At 40.5% G+C, this 13,733-nt stretch overlaps 1 protein-coding gene across 2 annotated transcripts in view; it reads right to left on the minus strand.

The window, feature by feature from the left end:
* The window catches only part of LOC126402459 (monocarboxylate transporter 1-like), a 32,489-nt gene extending 20,608 nt beyond the window's left edge, over positions 1-11,881 (minus strand). Inside the window, exons 1-2 of one of the 2 annotated variants that reach the window (XM_050064470.1) lie at positions 11,706-11,881; positions 9,362-9,439 (exon numbers count right to left, since the gene is read on the minus strand). The gene's annotated coding sequence lies outside the window, so the exon portion shown is untranslated. The remainder of the gene's footprint in view (positions 1-9,361; positions 9,440-11,705) is intronic. The other variant, XM_050064469.1, reaches the window with a different exon arrangement.
* Between the last annotated feature and the right edge of the window lie 1,852 nt (positions 11,882-13,733).

Here is a 13,733-nt window from a genome sequence, read left to right on the forward strand (position 1 = left end):
ACCACATGTAATTTCCATACACCTAGATTTACATTCTCCCAGTTGTACATACTGTTCCCTGTCTTTTATATAACTACCAAGCCAATTTGAGACAACCCCTCTAAACCCATACTTTTCCATTTTTCTTAGGAGGATATCGTGATTTAATGTGTCAAATGCTTTCTTCAAGTCCACAAAGACTCCCACGGTGTACATTTGTTTATCAATACTAGTTGTTAGTTCCTCAGATAGTTCTATTAATCACATGAACTTTTGGCTCTCACTTCTTTCTGCTCATCATTTTACATCCTGTCTTTTCACCACAAAGAAAGTCTATCACCATTTACAAAGACTAATGCGTATGTTACATGTGTAACTGTATGCATGAAGAAACACAAATTTAAACCTGACTGTTTGTTGCTCTGCGTCTGTCCTCTAACATTTAAATAAATTTGTCTCCTGTTAGAGAAATCTGGTCAAACACAGGGAGACAATTGTAATATGTTAAAAAGCCACATGTTTTAGGTCATTCTTTGTTATTGCTGAGCTTCATTTCCTTCCTTCAAGACAGTTTCACTTCATGCCTGTTAGGGATGTCCCTTTCAGTAATTTTGCTTTCCATAGCCAGACACATTAATTAATCGGTAACTAAGTGGATTATTTTTGTGAAAAAATAAATAACTTGAATACAACAGGCCTTTCATTTAGTCCAGCTTTAGAGTCGCATTTCAAAGGTGGTGGAATTTAAATGTATTGTGATGTAAATGTTTTGCCTTTTATTTCATTTTCTGTTGGCTTTGCAGACAGACAACTGGCTTGCTAGTATGTGAAATGCAGTATGCCAAAAATACCGTCGGCAGTGCAGCTCATTTGGCGAATACCACTGGTAACGCCGTCCTGAACTAAACTGAAGAGTAGCAACGTTAACCTCTAGACTTACACTCGTAACCCCGTCAAAAACGTTCTCAGTGATTAACCATTGACATCCCTAATGCCAGTATATTATTTTGATGTACACCAAGTGATGTCTTTTCTATTACAGTTGAATTATTGGTCTGTTGAATATGAGATGCTTCTCAGTTTTAACCCACTGAGCATGATAACCCACCTCTCCAGCTCTACGCAGGTTTTCTTTCAGCCTGCACACAGGCTTTATGTTAGAGTCACATGATTAGTCTGACAGCAGCTCCTATATAAAACAAAAGGCAGCCAATTACAACAAACAGAATCTGGTTGTGTGCTACCTGCTCAGTATCAGGGATTCCCCCAGAAATTTGGTTAGCCACACAGCGAGCGTGATAGCTGGTGGATTCAGCCTCAGGATGTTGTGGAGGATTTGGGCGTCTCTCATCTAAGTTTGGTTTCAGTTTAGCTAACAATCTAAACAGTAGCTACACTTATGAAATATGGGATCTTTGCTGTGTGTTGTAGCATCTCTGCACTTGTTCCCTTGAGGCTCATGTTGCATTTCACATGAGTGGATTTTTTTGTCCAAACATTTGCAGGAGCCAAGTTTATTTCAGTCAACATAACACGTCCACTATAATAAGCTGCTTGATGTCCAGTATACATTTTTCTCAGGAGTTGGCTGATGAAGCCAGACCGTAAAAGGTGAGTGAATATTGGACTTGCTGCACAAAGGAGGTGTACTGTTGGTAGGCTGTCGCATGCTAACACATAAGCCACAGCAAAAGAAAAAATTACTAGTTGAAGCCAAAGGTTTGCTTAAGATAGGTGGTCTAATTCATCAGCAACATTTAGTCTGCTTTCTTTCTGTCACAGTTGTGTTTCTGTTAAGCAGCAATGCAATGGTAAGCAGGGACTGATTAGAAACTCCTCATGATGAAGGTTAGGCAATCAGAACTGGAGTAGACTGGAATGGGTACAAATATATATAATGGGGAATTCACTGAGAGGCAAGTGTTTGATTCAACTCGCACACCCAAACGTAACTATGAACCTTTATGTGGGTTTGGGTAAGTGTGTGGTGTCACTTATGTGTGGTATGTATGTGAGAGTTACCACATACATTTCTGTGCTCCACTTCAAGACTGCAGTAGCTCAGGAGGAAGACCATTACAGCCCTGCTGATCTGCACCCTGCAGAGTGCCATCATGTCGCACTGACACACTATAGACAGGGTTTACACTAACCAGCATATGCTGGCTTTAGTCAGTGTCACGAGTAGTTGTCCAGGAGATGGAAATATCAATGGCCAAAATGTCTGTTAGTAAATATGCCAGAACATAAATATATTCATTAATAGCATTAATAGCCAAGTACTGTGTGACCTGTGAGATATGTTGCCGAGACAATTGTGCAGATCAGATTTTAACTAATCTATTTATCCACCAAAGCTGTAGAGAGTGCGTCCCTGCCTCTTAAAAGCACACACCACATCCAAGGTGGTGGTGGTTCTCATTTTAGATCAAACCAAATCAAACCTCTGCATTTTTAACCACAGTTAGCTAGACGGTGGATAACAGCCTCAGTGGTTCACTGGCTGTTATCACGGAGGACTTTTCGGTGACCATTTGCCTCCTTTGCCTCTCCCACTCATCTTCTCTGATTAGTCACTCAGTTCAAAAGACAGCTTCCTCATTTAGCTTATTTTCAATTTATTTGAGACATACACTTAATACAGGCTAATATCATTATTTAATTGACAACAGCAAAGCTATTTATTTCATTTTTGTAGCCTATATGCTAAGTTCATAAGGTTTATGAGGAGCTCATTCTGCTGTGTGTCTCCTTACTATTCCAAAAATAAATAAACCATCAGGAGGTGGTAGGGCCTTCTCTAACCAAGCACGTCTTCTTTGGAATCGTCTTCTTACCCAAATTCATGAGGCTAGCTTAATCGACTCATTAGAAAGCAAACTCAAAACACATCTCTTCACATTAACATTTAACCTCAATTAGTCTGCCCTAAATACTAAACCACAGTTATGCAACTTATACTCCGTCTATGTGCTCATGGTCACACACATGTTTCTGTCTGGGTTTTTCATGTGTGTCTCACTTCTGTACGTTTTTAATTTTGCTAATGCCGTTCATTACTATTTTATTTATGTATTATATTGCATTGGTAATGCTTTGTATGTAGTTTAACTGCTTTGTAATACTGGGCTATAATAAACTTTGACCTGACTTGACTTTGTGTTTAAATGTCGGCCATTATGTGGCTATTTCAAAAATGTCTGATAGTTGTTGTATTTGGAAAAATAAAGGACATAGTGATCTTCAAATAAGAAAAAAGGAAGGTGATTGTCAAAAAAAAAGTCTTACAGAAACTGACTGTGGAGTCATGATGACTGTGAGAAGTTCATGATGACTAAAGGAATGATGCAACTTTGGAAAAGAAAGATATGATTCACCAGAATTTTGTCTTTTGGGCTTGATCATTCACATTTTCAAGTCCTTTTGATTTCAGATTATTCATTCTATTACACAGATGGATTATTACCTCTTTACACTGCACATACACCTTATACTTCACACTTAAAAAACAGGTACCAACTTTTTAGATTCTGTCACATTATTGTATTTAATGTCACCCGTTTTATATTGTATTTCTGTTTTTAATTTTTGCAGTTCTTGCTTTTTATATTTTTATTTTCTCTATGCTTGCCGTTTTGCAATAAAATTCCAAAGCAGATTGTTTGTATGTGAAAACCTACTTGGCAATAAACCTGACTGTGTTGGCTCGTCTTTCCTTTTGTGTACCCAGTGATCCAGGTCAAAGACTAATAATCAACAAATGACAGACGTGTGTAGCACCTAAGATAAACAAAGAGTCAAACGGATGACGTCAGAAACCAAGAAGTCAGCATATCCGGGATTGTGTGAGAGCACACAGGCGGCTCCACTTCCTCCACACTTATCTGTTCTGGCGGTGTCAGTTCACACACACACATTAGCAACCAACAGCTGGTTAACACTCAGCAAAGACCTTGACATGAACCAAGAAGTCATTAAACAACTTTTACTTTGTTGGCTCGTCTTCAGTAAGACAGTAAATGTCTGAGCACTCACGCTCAAACGAAACCACAGCACCACCACTCAATGCTGCCTATGGGAAGTGTGTGCATGGTTATGTGGATTTATTTAGGAGAAAATATTAATGGTTAGTAAGCTGGGAGATTTTACATCACAAAACTTTCAACAGACACTCAACACTGAACCCAGTCCAGAGGCTTAATTTTATCCAAGAGAGCAAATCATTGTTTCTGTTTAACCTTCCTCTCAAACTCTACACAAGCAACTGACCACCCTTGAAATCCCAGAGGGTGGTGGCTGAATCCAACTAAATGTCAAACCACTCAAATACTACGGCCTTGGTCTTAAATTATTACGACCTTGGCAGAGAGTGAATTACGCGTGATGACAGGTCATCCAAGGGCCAGAGAGTCCAACTGGCAAAGACCTGCTGCCTGGTCCTCTCATGTTGCTCACAGAATTGTTTGCAACTTAGCTCTTCCTCCGATGACCCCACTGACACACAGCCATGCATACTCTCACATGCTTGTGCAAACACTCATTAGTTATCTCCTAACCAGTCACTGGATGTCTGCTTAACGCTATCTGTGATCTGGTTCACTGAAGCTACAATCTAAAGATCTAGCGTGACGGGTTTGGAGGCAGCTTGCAGCGAGGTTGCAGACTGCGACCAAATGATACTTCTCCCGTGTGCTGAGCGTGTAGGAGAACTACGGTGGCTGACGTGAAAGTCTGAATGGCCCTATCTAGAGCCAGCATTTGGATGTCTGTTCTGGGCTACTGTAGAAACATGGCAGACAGACTCTGAGGTGTAGATATCAATGGCTCATTCTAAATTTAAACACTTGATGTGATTATAAACTATTGAAAACATAGATATGGATATTACAGTCAATATATCCCCCTAAATCCTACACACTGGACCTTTAAGAGAAAAACACGTACCTTAACGTGCTACTGATTAGAGCTCTGTTCAGAGTACATCAACTGACAAAAACAAGTCCCAAAGTAGTCGTGACAAAGACAACAGTGCTAACTTGACCTCAGCTGCAGCATGGTCTTCCTGTATGGAGGAATGTGATGACTACAGGGGTAATGTTGCAGCGAGCCCTCCTTTAGTTCTGACATGAATCACTCAGAACCAGACATTGCATTACTTAAATTCAAAATATACTTTTGGAATAAGCTTTTAGATTTCTGTTCAGTCTCATGGCAGCACAGTTACACCAAAAGAGGCAGGCTAAAAAAAAAGCACTCAAAACAAATAATTAAACTAACTTGCAAAGCGCGTCTGTAAATGCATTCTCTAAACTGTTATGTACTTGACACTGTGGTTTAATAAACTGAGACAGACAAATCAAACAAAGGATGCTGGATGACGCCACGACATCCAAGTTCCTCTCTTCGTTACGGCTCACAAGCAATGTGCTCACTGTGCCCAAAGGAGCAACTTCGCTGCTGGTCTCAGTGGCCTGATCACGCCATCCCTGCGACCTCATTTTAGGTCACACAAGGAAATAGGGCAAACACAAACACACCCATACAGACGTTTATTTCACTTCTTATGTAATGTTTTTACAAGCCCTTGTTACATTTATGTGTGCTGGGACAGATGAACAGCTGTCATTCTACCGTAACTGAGGTTATGATGCTGAAATAAAACTGTTAAATGTTTGTCAAAGAGAGACTCAGGGCCAAAACCTGGACTGGGACTAGAATGAGCTGGACTGAATGGCTCATACTGTGCTCCTGTATTATTCATCACAAACTGGTGCTGAAACCTACAGTCTTCAAAAGGCTTATATAAAGGTTTCATGTGACGTTTCAATTTAATTCATTTCAATCAGAATTTAAAAACTAAAATGTATCATATAAACACATCTTTGTCTACACATCAGTGCCACCAAATAACTCATGAGCACACATCTACAGCACCTCCTTGTCCAGTGCCAGCAGACTATTTGTCCATTTCAGCAACCTGCAATGTCGTCATGGACTGACCGGGAGTTGAATCTGACATTGGGAACACAAAGGTCATCTAAGCTCCAAAGTCACATAGACAAAACCAGCTCTCTCAATAACTTACGGGGCGGGGTACAGGGAGGCGATGGAGACCATAACCAGATATATCTTCACAGGTTGCAAAGTGATTCTGAATTTAGCAGCATTAACGGAACAAGATAAACTTACGCTTCACAGGAAATTTAAAAAAGACAACGTGACATTCAACACAAAGGTGACAACCTTTATTCTGTGGCCCTAAATTTAACTGACCGTTCCACCAACAGCGATTGTTCAATCATAGCATAGCAAATATAACTCAGCTTAGCAGGCCTGTCAAGCTTTGGATCAAATCAACATGCTGAAGAGGCGTGGATGGGGCTGTAGACAGTTAGATAATCTGTGTTTAAAGAGGGTGGAGGGTGTGTCTTTTCTCTCAACCTCCCAAAAGCAAAAAGACAACAGCAACATTGTAAGGACTGTAAACAGTGTGTTTGTTTGTAAAATGTAAAATGCAGCTGTTAGCAATCTGGCCAACTGGTTTACTTCCTAAAATAGTACTGCAGTGTGGAAGCTGGTCCAGGATGCTACTATATCAGGCTGAGGTTTAGGCTAGCTGTCTTGCTCTTTATATTTGGTGGAGTTTATACTCCAGCAACTCTATCATCAATTTCGCCGACAACACACCAAGCAGCAGCAAAGTGCAGCTTGTAGTGAGCTGCCATTCAGTGTCTATGGAAAACTGCATCAGCCTGTCTGAGGTGTGGCCATCTGATTCTGCAGCAAAGTGGAGATAGAATATTTGGTTAAACTTTTATTGGCAAATTGCGGCCAGTGAATATCCACAGCCAATCAGTTAACAGAGTCCTGTGACTCCTGTGACAAGTTGACTTATGTGACAAAGATTCTCTTCCTGGGTGAAACACAAACACGCCTCCTGGCTGCAGAAATATGTATTTGGACTACATTTTTGGACATGTAGCTTTAGTGTGATATTGTGTATGAGGATGCAAAGTGCATATTTAGGATCCCTTTTACAGGATTCTTGTTTTAAAGTCAGCCAGAGACAAGTGTTTTCAACCAAGTTATGAATCTAATATTTGCCTTATTAGCTAGCTACTGCTGATAGATGACAGTTGTCATCCAAGATGTCAAAATCACAGTCACTGGCAGAAATGAAAAGCCAGCTAGATTGTTAACTTCTGAAATCAGGGACCCATTGTTTCAAAAAGCCAATGTTATCACTACAAACGGAATGCATGCAGTGTGGGAACAGAAGGCTTGACGGGCTTAGCAACGGTGAGAAACTTTTTAGGAGTTTTATGTGTCAGTCACGGAGGGAACTCACATCAGCTGCACCAGCTGATAAAATGGAAAAAGGACGTTGGAGGAATGCGACATTCAGTTTAGGGTCTGGACTTTACGGGAAGCAGACTTCACCAGTCGGACTGGATTTATGTTTCCATCTCCCCTGAGGACCCACCGCTCTGTGCTGGAGCTTAGTTAGGTGTGTGTGTGTGTGTGTGTGTGTGTGTGTGTGTGTGTGTGTGTTTGTGGGTGGGTGTCTGTGTGTGTGAGTGTGTGTACCGGCAAAGCAGGACAACTCCTGAAGGAGTTATCAATGAGGCCATTCATTCTGCCTTAACAAACGCTCCCTTCACTAAAATGTGTTGAAGGGCCGAAGTTACCTGAAATCTCTAAGACAACAACAACAAAAAAGTTTCAGCTGATGAAAATGTTTGAAGTAATACAAATGTGCCAAAANCCTTCCTAGAATGTGTGAGTGATTTTTTACAGTCACCCTGGCCCCGTGAAATATCCCCCCCCCCCCCTAAAACTCAACTATAAAACACACAAATACTAAATAAAAGACATGAGGAAAAATTAAAGAGCATAACAGAAAGTTTGTTTTGCACAGTGAGCCTCAAAGAAAACCACTGATATCATTTAAAACCCACTACCATGCATTATACATTTCTTCTCCACAGCTAAATGGCTGTGAAGTACTTCTCAGATTAGCACTAATGACCACTTAAACCTCGTCGGCATGGACTAATGACAGCATCGCCACGTATATCTTATCTCAAACATTCAAAATGTGTGCACATACAGTCAAACATCCTTGCTTGCTCAAACATGTACAGCTGTGCCTGACCTGTACATACATACATACATAAAGAAACTTGCTCAAGGACACCACGTTGCACAGTTTTAAATGTTAGTTTTGCCTTGAGGCCATGTGAACAACCCATGGACCCAAAAACTTGTGCAAGTGTGCATGAACTGATACAGAAGATTGAATTTGTCTGGGAAATGTGTCTAAACAGAAATGTTACTTGTGTTCATGTAATCAAACGCAGTACGGCACTTAATTTTCCAGATTTTGACGAGCATGTGAACCAGCCCCTCCCCGCAACAAAAAACAGGTCTTTTAAATCTCTGATGCGGCCAATCTATCAGGTAAAACTATGGTTTGAGAACTTCTCCTTCCAGAACCCAAATTAAAAATGGTGTAAAATGGTGAAATGCGGCTGCTTAAATTTGGGATTTCAAAGCCGACAAATGAATGAAGCCAACCAGAGACTAACGACTTCAGGCATAAGCTCGCCCCACATCTGCTTCTACTTTCCTTCTTAACCATTACCACGCTTCCTTTCACACACACATGCACACAGTATGAAAGACCTGCAACACACACCACTGACATGTCTCCACTCATTTTCTGTCCCCTTCCCTAGGCCTCAGGCTCACCCAACATTCCTCATTTATTAGCCTGATTTTCTGCAGAATCTCTTTCATTTGTTAAAAAACTACCACTCTATTCATTCACTGATATACCTCCAAGGTTAAAATACTGCCCACGTGATCCTGTGCTTCCCATATTTATCTGCCAAAAACGCCCACAACAGTAGTAAGCTAGGAAAGCAACAAGTCATAGTGGTGAAGGTACACTTGTGTGCCACGAACCACTTGAGCTTTCCCTTCCAAGTCACAGCAATAAAGTTCATGCATTACAATAAAGATTGCACAATGGAGGCAAATTTTCTGCCACAGCCAAGATTGGGTGCCAGAGCATGTCCTGAGAATAAAAGCACAAAGAAAACTACAACTGGATGGGTTACTTTTGGAGCAGCAGCAGTAACCTGATGAGCCAATTCCTGAGAGCAGTCATAGGACCCTTTTAAAACACCATTTTATTACATAATATACTTAGATCAGGCGTAAAGGTCCAAATACTGATTCAACACATTGATTTAACTACTCTGCCATCTAGGAGTGATGTTTTACTGACACCCAGAGGGAAACATTCAACTGTCCGTCCTCCAGAGAGGTCACAGATCAGAGGACAACACAACTGAGGCTGGTACATTCAAGCGCTCACCTAAGAAAACTTCAGCAGGGGGACTGCATGAATCCAGCTCCTGTGACTGTGCTTTCTACAGGTCACGCTGCCACCACACTGATGGAAAATGACATAGCAAACACTCACATTTAGAAAACACCCCCCGGTTACACACATATTATTAATAGACCAGTGGTGGAGTTCTCAGATCTTTTACTTGAGTAAAAGTAATAATACCAAAGTATAAAAATACTGTTACAGTTAAAAAAACTGCATTCAAAATTTTGCTTTGATCAAAGTACAAAAGTATTAGCATCAACACTTAATTAGAGTACCAAAGGTAAAAGCACTCATTATGCAGAAAAGCCCATGTCAGAATAATGTGCATTATAATATTAGATTATAATTATTGAAGTATTAATGTTTGTATCACTTTTATGTTGCAGCTGGTTAAGTGAAGCTAATAATTATATAATGTCTGGTAGCTTTATTCAGGATAAAATAGGGCTGTACCGGATTCAGAATTCTGTCAGTCGAATCAGATTTGGCTGTTGAACACGAATATATTTCCATTCAGAGTTTGAGGCTTTGAATGCTCAGCGAGACATTAAGTGTGAAAGTGACATTCATGTAATACATTAAACATGCTCTACATGCTATTGACTGATCGTAAATGCTCACAACATTTTCACACTAGATAGACTGAATTGTATGAGTTCCTGTGATATGCAAATCCACCACTTCTAAGCAGAAGGCAGAAGATAATGTATCTTGAAGCATAACCGGGCAAAGCCTCTATTCCTCGGTGCAGCTGCCTCCATGTCCGCAGCTGCCTGAACCGAAGACCAGCATGAAAGTGAGAAGCGCTCACTCTGCAGTTAAATCTGGGGACCGAAACCTCTCCAGAAGTGAACTGCACACTACACAAATAAAGACTGCACAACTTGAAGGAATCTCAGTCAACTGAGAGGTCTTCAACTGATGATTCAAATCTCTGACCTTCAGGGGGCAGCCCGTAAATAAACATTATTTTTGATCAGATTATGTATTAATAATCTGAATCTGCGGAGTTTGCATGTTCTCCCCGTGTCAGCGTGGGTTCTCTCNTCCAGAAGTGAACTGCACACTACACAAATAAAGACTGCACAACTTGAAGGAATCTCAGTCAACTGAGAGGTCTTCAACTGATGATTCAAATCTCTGACCTTCAGGGGGCAGCCCGTAAATAAACATTATTTTTGATCAGATTATGTATTAATAATCTGAATCTGCGGAGTTTGCATGTTCTCCCCGTGTCAGCGTGGGTTCTCTCCGGGCACTCCGGCTTCCTCCCACAGTCCAAAGACATGCAGATTGGGGACTAGGTTAATTGATAACTCTAAATTGTCCGTAGGTGTGAATGTGAGCGTGAATGGTTGTTTGTCTCTATGTGTCAGCCCTGCGATAGTCTGGCGACCTGTCCAGGGTGTACCCTGCCTCTCGCCCGATGTCAGCTGGGATAGACTCCAGCACCCCCGCGACCCTCAAGAGGATGAAGCGGTTAGAAGATGAATGAATGAATGAATCTGAATCTGCAGACTAGCTATAGTAACTACAGCTTCATAGTGGAGTAAAACATACAACTGCGTCTGAAGTATAAAGTAGCATAACATGTAATTACTCATGTACAAGTAACCTAAAATTGTATTTATGTACAGCACTTGGGTAAATGCACTTAGTTACTCCTCACAGTGTAACGGACAAGCTGTGACAGTTCTGCAGGGACCATGGGGACTGCATGGGAGGCAGCGCGTGTGGCTGTAGTGTGATCTTTCCATTGAGCTTTGACCCTCAAAAAATCCAGCATGTGGAGCTCACTCAGCTCTGTGCAGGACAGTAACACATTAGGCCGCAGTCAAATGCACTTCAAGTTTAAATCAAAGCTCAAGATCACCTCTCCTCCTCTTCGTGTCTGAGAGCTGGCGGTTCTGGCTCCGTGCCGACGCTGCTGAGTGACCCGGAGCGACGGGCTGTCACACAGCACAGCACCGGGCAGTCAGATGCGGACAGCTCAGCCTCACTGACTTCACTTATGAATGTAAAAATAGCGCCAGCATCACGCCACGCTGAATTAAACTACGTCGGCTGAAAACTGCCCTATAAAGCCGGTTGTTCTGAATCATGTGCGCACTTTCATAATGAGAGGAAACTATAACGATAGCGGAAGCAAAAATTGAGGATAAAGTGGTGAAGCTAACGGAAGAGCGGAGCTAGCTAATTACAACTTAAGCTAGTCATTCAGCACAAGTTCAGATGTGAACAGAGGAGAAAAGAGCTGGTTTAATTCAGCAGCAGTGTCTTTGTCTCGACGGTTAGTCCAACACACACACACACGTTCACTCACCGGGGTCGTGTTCGGGGGTTCGGCTGAGTCCGGTGGAGGCTCGGTTCGGCTGTGAGATTCGGAGTCTACCGGGGTGTCCTTGCTCTTGACAATGGCCACACGTTGATACAGCAGCAGCTCGGGGTACCACAGACTGGACAACTTCTGGGATGGTGATGATGACACTACAACCAGCGCGCATGCGTAGCAGAGCATGAGCGGCAGTAGAGGAATCTGATGAAACACACGTGCGTATAGAGGTGGAGAGGCACGCGCAGTCCAGTGACGAAAGCAGCACTTATCTATGAATCACAAACTGTTGGGCATTTATTTTGGCAGTGCCCTGTTGTCTCTGTGCTGTCATTACCGGCAATGCTGATGAGAGGTTTTTTTCTGACTTCGGTGGAAGTGCTGTCTGGTTCTCTGGAAAATATCACACAGGACAAACCCCTCGTGTACACGATTAATCTTACTATCATAATATTATCATAATAATATCCATAAATGTAAAAGAATATGCTTTATTGGCTTTAGCAATGGGCTCATATATTAATTCAATTAAACACTCTAAAGCAACAGCTAGAATTTTAAAAATTGAAGTATTATAGTATTTATATCCTTATAAGACATCTATAGAAAGATAAATCAAGGGCCCATCTCTTAAAAATGGGTTTGCTGGTAAAGGCCCTTGGAAATGAAGCCTTTATGTGTATGTATGGACATATGTGTACATGTATATATTATATATATATATATATATATATATGTATAATTCTTAAGTTGCATTCTTGGTGAATGATGTTCTTTTACTTCTTTGTGTTACATTGAATTCAGCAAGGAAATTGTTTTTCTATGTTAAGAATCCAAAAACAGAGAAAGTTCTTGATGAACTGCAGTAAAAGGAGCCGCATTTAACAACAAGAAACTAGGCTGTATCAAAAAATCTATTTACAAACTCCCACACATCTCATGCAGTATAATCCAAGTCTCATTTATCCAGTCCTATGCTTGGTACTTCCCAACAAATGCATTTTCTCTACTGCATAAGGCAGCATGTAGCGTGACTGCCCTTACCATAAACAGATGTTTTCATATAGTTTTGCTTTTGTTTACCATGATCCCCCAGGACTCTGTTTTATCAATTCTTTGTTCACATGGATTCATGCGAGAAAAATATTTTCCTCCTGACATTAATATACAAATGATCATTTTTGAGTGAGGTATTTCTTTAAATTAAAGTACAAACGTATTAGCATTTAATAAGTACCAAAAGTAAAAGTACTCATGATGCAGAAAATTTCAGAATCATATACTGGATTCTAATTATTGATGCATTCATGTGTTCATGTGTTCATGACTTTAATGTTGCAGTTAGTAAAGGTGGATGTCATTTTTCTTTACTGAATAGCTGGTAGTTTAGTCTATAATTACACATCATAATCTCAATTTATATTTTGTATATGAGTTCTCATAATATACTTTTATCATGGCAGAGATTTTGACTTGTCATAGGAGGAAAGGCAAAGGAGAAATTAATAACATGGCTCAGTTCCACTAGGAGTCCCGGTAATCTATTCCAGTGAGCCAGCACCCACAATACTGCGGCCTACCCAAAGTGAAATGCAGCTTTACTTAATGCTATTAAATACACCTGTGCTTTTTCTACTATAACAGGTCAAGATGTTTGCCATTAAAAAATTACAAGAAAATTTCTCATTATTATGAGATATAAAATCATTTTTATGAGATACCAAGTCAAGATTTGGAGTTACAATCTCATCCTGAACTATTTAGAATCAATAATAAGGACAAATATTCAATAATGAAAAAAACATTGTAGTTTTTTTTCCAGCAGGCTTCCATATTCAGTGGGTATATGACTGTAGCTGAGAGTAATCCCCTGAAACTTTGTTGAAACCCGTGAAAGGTTCATTACAGACATAAAAGGCTTGGTACAAGAACTAAACACTTCTTTTCCAGACAACAGACAAGCACCATATAACAATCACATATAAAACAAAACAACATAAATAAAAATAAATAAATAAA

This window comes from Epinephelus moara, chromosome 16 (assembly GCF_006386435.1).
Source record: "Epinephelus moara isolate mb chromosome 16, YSFRI_EMoa_1.0, whole genome shotgun sequence".
Taxonomy (NCBI): domain Eukaryota; kingdom Metazoa; phylum Chordata; class Actinopteri; order Perciformes; family Serranidae; genus Epinephelus; species Epinephelus moara.